Source organism: Hyaena hyaena, unplaced genomic scaffold (genome assembly GCF_003009895.1).
Source record: "Hyaena hyaena isolate Hyena2069 unplaced genomic scaffold, ASM300989v1 scaffold_79, whole genome shotgun sequence".
NCBI lineage: Eukaryota > Metazoa > Chordata > Mammalia > Carnivora > Hyaenidae > Hyaena > Hyaena hyaena.
Window position 1 is genome coordinate 1,562,284 of NW_024080711.1, and position 13,328 is coordinate 1,575,611.

Here is a 13,328-nt window from a genome sequence, read left to right on the forward strand (position 1 = left end):
ACTTCATATTTTCCTATTGTAACAGTAGCTCACATCCGGAGCAAAACAGTAAAAAAACACAGTGATGCAGAAAGAAAAAGTTTGCATCATTTCAGATCTTCACTCTTAGCGACACCCCTGCTAGCACTTTGGTGTGTATCTTCTAGATTTTCTATATGCATGCTTTCTTAGCTAAATACACTATTGACACATGTTTAATACATTTTCATTTCAAAAAACAAGAATATATTTTGTTGCCTAGTTTTAAACTTAACATAGTGCAGGGGACAAAGACAACTTTTATTAGATGGGAATCAAGCCTATAATTATCATCTTCCTATTCACAGAGCCATTCAGCATTAATTGGGCACCATGTACCAGGCATGCATCTGATGCTATGGATGCAAAGAGCGAGATGTGGACCCTCCTTCTTAAGGGACTCCCAGGTGTGTGTTCAGAAGCGGTGGTGGCAGTGAGGGGACACTGCAATAGAGACCCATTCACGGTTACCAGGGGAATGGATGTGGTGCAATGAGAGTATGTAGAAAGGACTCCGGAGCCAAAAGGGGGCATAGGTGCTATCAGTACAGCCTTCTTGGGGGAGAATGTATCTGAGCTTAGTTCCTATCTCCAAAGTCTTACAATTCAAGCACTTACATTGTGCATTTTTCCTATATCGGGGAAAAAAATCCTGGAAGTAAAGCTTGGAAAATTATAGAACATGTGCCACACAACACATCCCCATTTAATCATGATTCCCAATCTTCTTTGAGATTTTCTTTTGTGGTGTTTGTTTGTTAATGTCTGTCTCCCTCCCTCGGCAGGGTCAGCATCTAGAGACAGAGTCTCTACTGAAGCCACTTTGTCTCTCCAGAGGCCCCACAAATAACATTTGGTGAGATAACGAACAAAGGAATGACCGGCAGACAGATAAATAATTACAACAGGGAAATGTGTAGTCGTCTTCCCCAAAAAAGGAGTCTTTCTGTTACAGTGATGAGGGCCTGGCTGTCAAAATGCTATTTGAGTCACTAAAGAGATCTGTCAGTAAAGGCTTGGTTTTAGAATGTCTTTCTTCAGCCCCCCACCCCATTTAATTGAATATAATTGACACATGCATTGTATATATTTAAGAGGTACAACATAATGATCCAATACGCTGTGAAATGATCACCATGATAAGTTTGGTTAACATCCATCACCTCACATAGTTATTACTTTTTTTTCAAGTTTTTCTTGTTTTGTTTGTTTATCTGTTTAGAAAGGACATGTGTGGGGAAGGGGCAGAGAGAGAGGCAGAGAAACCCAAGCTGATAGTGTGAAGCCTGACACAAGGCTCGAACCCACGAGCCGTGAGATCATGTCCTGCTCTGAAATCAAGAGTCAGATGCTTGACTGACTGAGCTACCCAGGTGCCCCCAATTGTTTTTCTTCTTCTTTTTTTTTAAATTTTTCACATGTATTTATTTTTGAGAGATAGAGTGAGATAGAGCGTGAGTGGGGAGGGGCAGAGAGAGAAGTAGACACAGAATCTGAAGCAGGCTCCAGGTTCTGAACAAACGTTCAGCACAGAGCCTGACATGGGGCTTGAACCCACGAACTGTAAGATCATGACTGAGCCGAAGTCAGACACTTAACCAACTGAGCCACTCAGGTGCCCCCCCATTTGTTTTTCTTCTGATGAGGGCTTCTAAGTTCTACTTTCTTAGCCACTTTCAAATATGCAATACACTATTGTTAGCTATTGTCATCATGATCGTTGTAGGATTTATTTATAACTAAAAGTTTGTGCCTTTAGCCCCTCCCCCCCCTTACCCAGGTGCCCCCCGCCCCCAGTCTGGGACCTCTTATACTGAATTGCCTATATGCCTGTCTTTTGCCCCCACTAAAAATAACTTTTAAAGGGCAGTGTTTGCATCTCACCGTGCTCTAACTTCTTGTATTATATCCATAGTCCAAGAACAACGCCAAGCAATCTTAGTTAATTGGCGAGTTGACTGATTTTGCTTCCTGAGTTCAGCACTGGAGGCAGAACTGACCCCGCTCTCGCTCCCAGGCAGAGACCCTCCAAAGGGTGGGAGAGAATGAGAGCACCTGTCCTGTTAGCAGGACCAACAGGTGCAGGAAGGAATGGGTGGAACCTGGCAAACACCATTTCATTAAGAGCAAAATTAAACTACAGCTCCAAACGAAGCACAGCTTATCAACTGAACCTTCCAATAACTTCCATTTCCCTCATGTGTCCCCTTTTTTCCGGAGGGAGAAAAGCAAAGTTAGAGAGGCTGGTTGGTATTAGAATTTTAAAACTATCATTTAGTTGCTAAGTTGGCAATTTGCCCGAGGCAAGAATTCAGAAACATGAGGTAATACATAATACATGGGTTTACAGAGCTCCGAAACATTTCTGTGAAATTTACAAGTAATTTCGCATTTTCCTCTTTGGAGGGGGGTTCTTTATACTACAGCTCTTTGGTGTGGTATTCAATCAAATCACCGTTGCTATTCTCTGGTTCTGTGCAAATCACCGTGTGCCCAGCCTGAGGAAAAAAATACCATTTTGCTATTTAAATCTACTCTCTCAAAGGATGATTTATTTTTCTGGATAAACAAAACACTGCTTCTTCAAAACTAATGTTCCTTTCCCAATGTTTAAAAAGTACTTCTCACTTATTAGATGTTTTTGCACTACAAACAAATTGCCTCAACATTTTGGCTAAGTCTCCCATTGAGACTGATCTGTGTGTAGCTATTTTCCAGTAAACAGTAATTAAACCACATTTGCAAATTCATTAGCACAGAAAGGCCATAACATAAACAAGGCAGAAGAACACGGGATAAGTTATTTGGGAAGCTGCGCTTGCAATTTAGTTCAGAATTTGTTTCAGTAGATAAGTACAAATATTTTACCAAGTATGATGCCTGAACTTGAGAAAACCATCTGAACTGGGTTAGACTGTACAACAAAAATCTCTGGGGATACGATAGAGTCTCTTTCCCCCAGGGAGGAAGGGAAAGACAGAGGAATGCCTGACAATACCTTTTTTATTCAGAAGACAGGAATTTCTGCCTGTTTGAGTTGAAGAAGGGATAAAAATACCATCAGGGAAATGCTGCATTAATTAGCAGTCCAGGAAAAAAGTGTCTGGAGACAAAAGTTGCACATCAGGTCAAATCCTTTTCATGACTCCATTTGGTTATTAAAACATTCACTTTGTGCTAGTAGAACACAGTGGGGAAAAACTCAGGCCCTGGAATAAAAATGCTTGGGTTCAAACCTTGGCTGAATTGTTGACTAGCTCTTGGGTAATTCACTTAACTTTTTGCCGCCTCAGTTTTCTCATCTGTAAAATGAGGTCAGTAGTAGGAGTTCATATCTCACTGACTTGATGGGAGAATTAAGTGAGGCAGTTGTATAGGTAAAGCTCCAGCACTGAGTCAGGGCCAGACACTGTGGTAAATGGAAACCACATCTTGCCCTTGATGGCCCTCCATCCATTATTCTACTGAAACTTCACAGCAATGCTGAGTTCAGCTTCCTTCATTTTATAAGCAAAAAATGAAAACTCAGAGAGGCCAAGTGACTTATCCCACATCACATAGCTTGGGAATCAGACAGCCAAGTGACAACTTTGGGCTTGCACTTGGCTGTCCACTTGTTTTACCACTAGGCTCTACTGACTCTACTAACGCCATGGACAAAGCACAGAGACAAATTAAGACAATTCCATAAAAAAACAGAAAGAAGTAGTTAGAAGAGAGGACACAACCTCCTATTAGCACTCGTTCATTTCACAAATAGGTGCTAAGCAACTCCTAGGAGGGAGGCGTGGCTCTAGATACTGGCACTTCATCACAGACAAAACTCTAGTTATAATCTAGTGGCATGAGACATACAATAAATAAGATAAATAAGTGAAATGTTAGAGGAAACTGTTCCATGGACAAATGTGAAGAAGGAAGGAAGAATGCCAGCAGTGGGTGGGTAGGGGTCAACATTTTAAATAAGAACCCAGGGAAGGCCCCGTTAAAGTGATATTTGGAAAGGAAGAGAAGAGGTGAAGGGGGTAGCCATGGAGATGCTGGGAGAAGACTATTCCAGGCAGAGAAAACAGCAAACAGGAAGGGTCTAGACAGGGAGCATGCGTAGTGTGTCAGGGATAGGTCTGGAGCAGAGGTAGGGAAGAAAAGCAAATGAGACCAGAACAGTAACAAGGGTCAAGTGACATGGGACCACCTGCGGGTGACCTTAAGGGCTGTAGCTTCCACTCTCAGTGAGACAGAGCCACTCCAGGATTTTGGCTGATATTCTAACAGGGCCTCTCTGGCTGCTGTGTTGAGAATAAACTAAAGAGGGGGGGTGGGAGGAGTAGTGCAGAGGTGGGGAGACAGTTGGGAAGCCGCTGTGATGACCCAGACAGGAGCCAATGGAGGCAGGAACCAGGGAGGGGGGCTGCAGAGAAGGGGAGAAGTGGTTGGATTCTGGACACAGCTTGAAGGTAGAATCAGCAGGGTTAGGTTGATGGTTGGGATGTGTGAACACAGAGAATGGTCCAGCCTAACTCCAAGGCTCTGGCGAAAGCAACCATCAGGATGAAGGTGACATTTACTGAAATGGGAAAAATGAAGAAGCAGGGCTTTGGGGTGAGGCAGGGGGCACGGACATCTGTGATTCTGTGCAGGCATTCATTCTGAGATGCCAAGCTTATCCCTCGTTGGAGATGTCAAGCAGGTAGCTAGATAGGCTAAGTCTAACATTAGAGAAAGAGGTCCAGGGAGGGAATGAATTTGGGAGTCATCAGCATATAGGTAGCACTTATAGCCAAAGACTGGATAAGAGCCCCAGGTCCGTGGGTGGGCAAGAAAAGGGGCCAACTGAGCACTCAGCCATTCTGAGCTGCAGACCCAAGGGAAGAGAAGGAACTGGAAAGGGAGACTGAGAAGGAGACGAAGATATCGGCAAAACACAAGGCTGATGCAGCCTGGTTGGTGGCTGTGTCCTTCGTGCCCAGCTCAAGGCAGCACCTGGAAAGGATTCGGTGCAGAACAGAAGGAACTATGGCTCTTATTCCTCTCTGAGTGCTCCCCGACCCACCCTGTATCGGAGGAGGCTGCCATCTGCCGCCCCACCGCCCGCTCCAAAGACATAGGACTCCTTCTGCTTTGTCCCCAAACCTGTCTCAAATCCACTGACTTCTCAGCATCTCCACTGTCACCACCTCAGTCCAAAGAGTCATCTCTGTCCGAGAGTCTGGATCACTCTCCCCAGTGGGATGTCCCTCTGGACCCCGTGCTCCCTCTCCTTACCCCTACCCTGCCCCAGCCTCTTCCCCACAGGTTCCCAGAGTGACCATTTAAGAACACACAACAGACTATGTCACTCTTCTGTGTAAAGCTCTAGGGTGGCATCCCAACACACTTAAAATAAAATCCAGACTTCCCCCTTGGGCCCCCAAGGCTGTGTGTGAGCCACCCAGGCCACCTCTGGCTAATCTCTCAGTTTCCTGAGCCCCTAAGAGGGCCCATCTTTTAGCTCTAAGGCCCTTTGCTTCAGGGCCTTGAGAAGACTTTGAAATAGTAAATACAGCTCAGACCTTTAGTGTGTATGTCTATATATGTAAATCTTAAATATATATAAGATATATAAAAATATATACATTTACTAAGTATTTATATATAACATGTATATCAGATATCTTATAAATGTATAACTATCTATACAACCATACATATTTATATATATTAATTGTGGCCAAATCTGTGCTGCATTTCATTAAGTGACATGCATACCAACTCTATTCAACATCAGCATTCTGTTCTTCAGTAGTTTACTCTGAGATGGGTCATGTGGCATTTCCCAACTTATTGTGGGTCACATCCAGTCTCCCAGGGTTCAGATACTGACCACAGATGAGAAAGGAAAATATACAAAATGAGAAGGCACCAAAACCACCAGCAAAGAACCATGACCAGGAATCTAAAATATAAAGTGGATTTTCCATTTAAAATGAAGAGGAAAAGGAACAGCTCCCAAAAACAATGTCACGGGGAAAGGAAATGGCGAGTAGTGGACAGTCCTTTAGAACACAGTGCTTCTTTCTTTATATTTTGTATCTGTGGAGTGAAAGGTGCCCAGCATTCCATTCCTGTGATTCCTCATACGATTCTACACACTCTGGGAGTTAATTCTTGAGAGCCCAGAGTTAGATGTTCCAGAGAGAAGTCCAACTGACCCCAGAAAGTCTCATTAACTTCAGAAAAGTCTCAGTGCAAAGTGCATGGAATTTGCAAGACGCTGGCAGCTGAGGTCAGGTTTAGCTGCAACAAGGAACGTGGGGCCCACAGTGGTTCCAGAAAAGACAGCAGGTTAATTAAAATGTCTGCCTATCTGGGACATGTAACCTTGACCTCCAAGAGTCTCTTTGAATTTTCAATCAATGGAATGTCTAAATTATGAGAAAATAACCAGAAAAAGTTTCCTAAAATGTAAGGTGGGAAATGATAAAAATTATAGCTGAATAGGAACGAGTGTTCATTTACCCTGACATCAGGTACTGTAGCCATCTGAATTTTGCAGGTGGCTAAAATCCAGCAAATTCACTTCTAGGTCAGTTGTCCCTGATTTTCACTGAAAAAAAAAAAGTGACTAAATAAAAATCCAAAGAGCACACTGCTCCAGAAATTTCTCTTCAATGAAACTTGTCTCTTAGTGGGAGTTTGAAAGGAGAACATATATATGGAATATAAGCTGATATATTTATATATAGTGGACAAATTAGGAAGCAAAACAGTGGTGCATAAAAGGAAGAATTAAAATATTAAAGAGGGAGAATACAGTTATATGACAATTTCACTAAATTTATTTTCTCTTGCCCAAAGAGTATTCTCTCCTCTGACCTCTGATAAGATTAGCTGAGACCTATTTCCTACAACCTCAACCTCACGTGCATCACAAAGGTGGCTTTGCTGAAGCTGCTTGCAGTATGTCCCATGGCTTACAGGGTGGCCCTTTTCCCTTGAGGATGGGCACCTGGACCCACACCTGTGACTCTGGGTCACACACCTGGCACTTGCTCCCCTTGCAGAGAGGTGACAGGGTTGGAGCTGAGAACTGAACTCATATAAAACTACAATGAGCAGGAGGCTCACAGCCTTGTTCTGTTCTCCTTTCTGCCCTCCCCCCCTCCCCCACCGTGTGGTAAAGCCCAGGAAACACAGTTGTTCTTCTCGGGATGAACAGGGCTTCCAGTCTCTGAATTAATCTGGGCTCTTGTTCTATAGACTCTGCATTTCAGACGGCAGAGGGCCTGGTCTTGGGCTCTTTATTATTGATAAACATAAAGTGCAACCACATTACTGCCAATAAAAGATATTTCTGATAGAACTGCAATGGAGCATTACCTAACAACAACCCCCTCCCCGAAATGGAAATACCATTTTTGGCTTTGCTATTTACCAAAGTACTACATCATCATTGTAAAAAATATAAGTAATCGGGGATATAGGCCTTAGAACATGAACATGCTCTCATGACCCCATGTAACTCTAGAGAAGATAACCACTATTGGTGATGTTATTTGTATATATCCTCTTAGACATTTAAATGCATATATATGAAATCTGTGTAATCATAATGGGATCATACTATCCTATTCTGTAACCTTTATTTCCACTTAAAAGTATACTGTGGGGGTGCCTGGGGGGCTCAGTTGGTTGAACGCCCAACCCTTGGTTTCAGCTTGGGTCATGATCTCACAGTTCGTGAGTTCGAGCCCTGCGTCGGGCTCTGTGCTGGAAGCTAGGAGCCTGCTTGGGATTCTCTCTTCCTCTCTCTCTGCCCCTCCCCTAACTGCACTGTCTCTGTCTCTCTCAAAATAAATAAGCTTAAAAAAATATTTGTTAAAATTACACTGTGGATATTCTTCCATGTTAGACATATGGATACATCTCATCTTTTTAAATTGCTGAACTTTCATCGATTAATTGATTTAATGGACAGTGTTGAGCACTGACCTTGAGGGAAGCATTGAGTTAAGTAACTGACAAAGCATTCATTAATGTGAGCTTTAGTCTTCTGCTCTTCTACTTACTGCATGATGCTTATGTAACTAATCCCTCTTGATGGGCACTTAGGTTGATTCTGCTTTTCTTTCACTCCCCTAGCATTTACTTGGGTCCTGGTTCCTGAATTCTTTGGGTAATATATATTATAAAGAGGCTCTTGATGTCTTTGATGAGTACCATGATCTCTAGACCCTCCCTTAGAAATTTTCCAACAAGCCATTTTCCCCTGAAGCCTTTACATCTTAACTGTGCATTTTGCACGAGTTCGCACAGCAGCTAGTATCAGACTTGACCGAGCATTGGAAATGGATTTAGAACTCCACCCCAGCCCCTCAGGTCTGCCTGTGTTACAGGCACACATGTGCAAGTTTAGCCTTTATTATTTCTGGCATATAGGAGGGCACACTCACCCTGCTCTTTCACGAGTAACATGACTGTTAGCATGGAAATGCCCCCTTCTGTCGTTTGGCCTAAGGACATATTTTGCCCAAACAGCATCCTAAGTGCTATGTGGCCTGACCCTCCCCTCCTGACCTTCACATCCACTCCTCTCCCTCTACTTGACATCCAGCTAATGGTTGACTCCCCACCACCCCTTTCTGGATGGTCAGCAATTAGAGATGAACTTCTACTGGATGCTAAAGGTGCCCTTAACTAAGTGGACAGGGGCCATACTAAATGGTCACCTTCCAGGCCTGCAGAAACTACAAAGCTGTCTCAAAGAAAGAAATTGTTAGAGTGCCCGAAATTGAGGGCTTCCGATGAAGTGAAGCTGCCTGTCTGGGGTACCTTGGAGCCAGGTGCCAGGTCAGTGCTGATGGCAGTGGTGGAAAGAGGGGGGACCTCTGGCGGCCCTCAATACCTTCAGGGTTGCCAGGGCTAAGACCATACTATAGCCAACTTCTGTGGAATTCTGATTGCCATAAACGTTTACTTAACTAAAGGTACTAAATAATCTCTTATTTAAAAGATAGGAATTATTACCTTGGGTTTTGATAAAATAATGAAGGGAAACAGTGAGCTATCATGGGCTGAGGAGGACAAATAGATCGGCCTTGGGGACCCAGGACTCATTAGCTAACCAGCAGCGGTAGACACCTGAGGAGCTCCACTCCTCATTTTTAGACGTTCTCTAGGGGCCCCAAGTGCATTTAGCTAATTGAAGCAAGCCCCTCCAGAGAGTCTAAGAATAGCTCATAATTTTAAAAAAGTTCATTCTGCAAACATGTGTTTAACATCTACCGTTTCCGGGCTTAACGTGAATATTCTTATTTAAAAAATAGCATCCTACTGGGATAGCAAAAAGAAAGGAATCTGACATTCCAGTTGCAGGTCAAAACAATTTCGTTAATATTCTATTTTCACAACTGCGCTGCAGATTGGTGACAGATTATATCTTGGTTTTACCCTAAGGAGGAGGGGTTTAGAGAAGCTAACCGTAGACAAAATCATGCAGCCTGTGACGCTAAGGAGCCGGCTCCGAAACCTCCTTCCCTCCCCCGCGCCCTTCACACTCCTGGCTCAGTCACCTCTGGTGTTTGAAGGGCTGTTTCTATTGGAAGGTACAGATAGATCATGATCACTTTCTACCCCAGCCAACACAGCTGAAATATTAATGTTGGTGCATCAAACATACATCTGGGTGAGAAGTCCATTAACTAACAAGAAGACTATGAAGTAGTGTCTTTTAAGCTCTTATACCTTTTGCATCCTCCAGCAAGGTGTGTGGAAAGAGAATTGGACTTGGTAGCAGAGGAACCTAATTGAAGTCCTTATTACCGTGCTGTGTTATGTGACCTTGGGGAGGTCATGTGACCTCTCGTGGTTTCATCCTTCTTCAGAAAGTAGGCATAAGAACTCCTTTCTCCTACCGCTGTCTGAAGGACTAAATGAGAAAAAGGAGTCCCAGAGAATTGGGAAAAGTTCAATACCATGTCTTATATCCAACAGGTGCATAATACACACTGACTATTAATCTAAATGAAATAATGGTTCAGTGGGTTGTTTACAAAGATGAGCCTTCCAGATGTGGGAACACTCTCCCCCATGCTTGAATGGAGAATTAGAAAATCAAGAGAAGGCAGTCGGTCACATGAGGGGGTTAGCTTCCAACCTCATTCCCCTCCCTGGAATCACTTGCCAAATGTGAAAGAATTTGTGGATTCGCACCCAGGGAAGACTCCTGCCAGCCCCCCATGACTGAGTGTTTTCCCTGCATGGAAGTCATTATCCTGACTTGAAATTAAGCAAGATATGCCATTAGAGAAGTGGCTGACGGAGAGCAGGAAGCTGTTTCCTTCTCTGGCCTTCTTTCCTGAGGCTGTGGAGGGCTAAGTGGGGTTTGGGCAGAATCAGAGCAGGTGCAGGGAAAGCCCATAGCAATTTGCCATCCAGCTCTGGGAAGGTACTGGTGCCACAAGCCGGACTTTAATCCAGGGTCTGGCTGGACACAGCTGGTGTTTTCAGAACAAATTGGATACATATTAGTTACCATTAACAAACATCGATGATTGACTGAATCAATTCTTCCTTAGCTGGGGAAAGAAATGATTCAGTTGTTTTACTGCTTCCTTAAACCAGGCTTTCATAAGAAGATCAGAGGTGAAAAAGAGGAATAAACTGGTTTAAAAGAAAAAACCCAAACTTCCATTCATCACTGGGGGGTGGGGGGAGGGGAGACAGTCACAGAGAAGTCTTTGTCTCTCAATTTTATTTCTTTTATAAAAATTTTTAATGTTTATTTTATTTTTGAGAGAGAGAAAGAGAGAGATTGAGAGAGAGAGAGAAAGAGAGCGAGCATTAGCGCGAGCCAGAGACGGACAGAGAAAGAGGGAGACATAGAATTGTTGAAGCAGCCTCCAGGCTCTGAGCTGTCAGCACAGAGCCTGATATGCAGCTTGAACCCATGAACTGTGAGATCATGACCTGAGCTGAAGTCGGACACTTAACCAACTGAGCCACCCAGACACCCCAACTCAATTTTATTTCTAATTACTGCCCAATTTCTTAACCCAGGCCTTCATTATCTCCACCTGAGCTCAGAAATATTAACTGCTCTCTGTTTTTGAGACTCGACCTAACCATGTCATGCTGTTCCTCAAAAAGCTTCCATGTTCCCTACTGATGATAGATTAAGGACTAAACCCGTAGCCTAGCATTCCGGGTCCTTCAAGGTCATGCCCAAATTCATAGGAATTGTCAAATTCCTCACGCTACCCTGAACTTGTACACACGCTTTTATTGCCACTCTAATCCCCACAATGGTCCAATGAACAAAGCTCATGAGAGAATAAACATAAAACCCTTTGTAAACATTAAGCTGTTTCCTCACTAGTCAATATTATAATTGTGACTCTCTCCTTCTCTACTTGTTGGATCTTACTTGGTGTTCAGATGGAGGTTATCGCTTCCTGCATTCAGCTGTCCTTTCTCTTCCAAGTGAGCGTTAACCATATGCACGGAGTTTTGTTGGTATCTCTCTATACAGCTCTGAGAAAGACGCTGGTGTATGACACACACTCAAGAAATGATGGCCCCATTCTGCTGAGCCTATTTCCCCTTGGGGAAAAAATAGGGGAAACCCTATTTTCCCTATAGGTTCAACCTATAACCCATAGATGGTGTTACATTGCTTGTGCCATTTTTAAGAATTCATGGGCCACCTGGGTGGCTCAGTCAGTTGAACGTCCAACTCTTGTTTCAGCTCGGGTCATGATCTCATGGTTCGTGGGTTCAAGCCCCATATTGGGCTCTGAGCTGACAGCATGGAGTCTGCTTGGGGTTCTCTGTCTCTGTCCCTCCTCTGCTCTCTATCTCACTCTCAAAATAAATAAAAATAAACCTTACAACAAACAAAACAAAACAGAAGAATTCCATGAAGCAGAGGGCAGCTGGATATTTATATGTTTTGGTGTCAGGCGAGGAGGAAGGTGGCTGGGAAGTATTCCCAGAGATTATTCAGTTGGTAGTAACCAAAGCTGTTGTGTATGGACTTTTCAGTGAGTCTGTCTTCTACTAAGAATGTCTAGGGAAGCTGATGTTTTCTTTGTCTAGTGCCAAAGTTGATCAGGGATAGTATCAGGTTTGGTTTTTTCCTTACATTTTGTTTTGCCTAGGAAACAGAGTGGTCTCGGGGGTAGAATAGCGGTCTTTGAAGGTAGGATAGTCATTATAAGCTAGCAAAGGGGAAGAAAAAGTCCCCCAGAACACAACAACAGACACTCTTTGGGGCTGATCTCCTTACACGGGAGGGGTGTAAAGCACAATGGTTAAGCTCATGGGTGCTGGAATCCGAGGGCCCCCGGGTCCAATCCTGGCTACAAGACATACTAGTTGTATGGCCCTTAGGAACTTATGCTTCTTAATGCACCAGGTTCCTTAACTGTAAATTTGAGCTTTTTTGAGGATCAAGTGAGATAATGCAGCACAGCCTGGCAAAGTAAATACTTCCTCCTCCTTTTCCTTCATCATTGTCGTTGTCATCATCATCATCATCATAAATTCATCATCATCATCATCATCATCATCATCATCACCATGTTATTGTCTCTCTGACCATACATCCTTCTATCTCCCCATTCTTTCCCTCCACTTCAGCTTCCCGGTCTTTTTCCTTAAACCTGCCAGGCATGTTCCCTCCTTAGGGTCTTGTACACACTGCTGTCATGGCCTCAAGCGTCCCTGTTCCCCTGTATCTTCATGGTTCAAATGTTTTCCATATCCTCATGGCTCAAATACCCTCCATGCCCCCATGGCTTAAATGCTACCTCCTACATCACTATAGCTTGATAGCCTGAATGCCTTCCCTCACATCCTCATGGTTCAAATCCTTCCCACCCATATTCTCATGCCTCATTCCTCACCTCCTTTAGATTTACTCCAGTGTCACTCTCTCAGGGGTACCCTCCCTGATCCCCCAGGAAAAATTCTAACACCTCTTTCTCTATTTTGCTGATTGTCTTAACACTTATAATATACTATCAACTTAATCTTGTTTATTGCCAATCTTCCATACTAGAACAGAGCCATCATGAGGTCACAGATTGTGGTCTGTTTTGTTCACTATTTGAACCTCAGTGCAGGGAACAAAGCCCAGCATATAATAGTTGCTTAATAAAAATCTGTTAAATGAACAATTACTAAATTCAATTTGGTCTCAATTATAACTAAATCTATTTTTTCTTTGCTCCTAATCTCACCATACAGATTATAAAAGCTAACACAGGACTGTTTTGGGAATCATGCACAGCCCATCTGTGAACCAAACCCCCCTTACCACTCAGACGTAC

At 43.4% G+C, this 13,328-nt stretch overlaps 1 protein-coding gene across 2 annotated transcripts in view; it reads right to left on the reverse strand.

Annotated features, from left to right (window-relative positions):
- NCALD (neurocalcin delta) overlaps nt 1-13,328 on the reverse strand; it is a 391,472-nt gene that overhangs the window by 21,207 nt on the left and 356,937 nt on the right. The gene's annotated exons all lie outside the window — the stretch shown is intronic.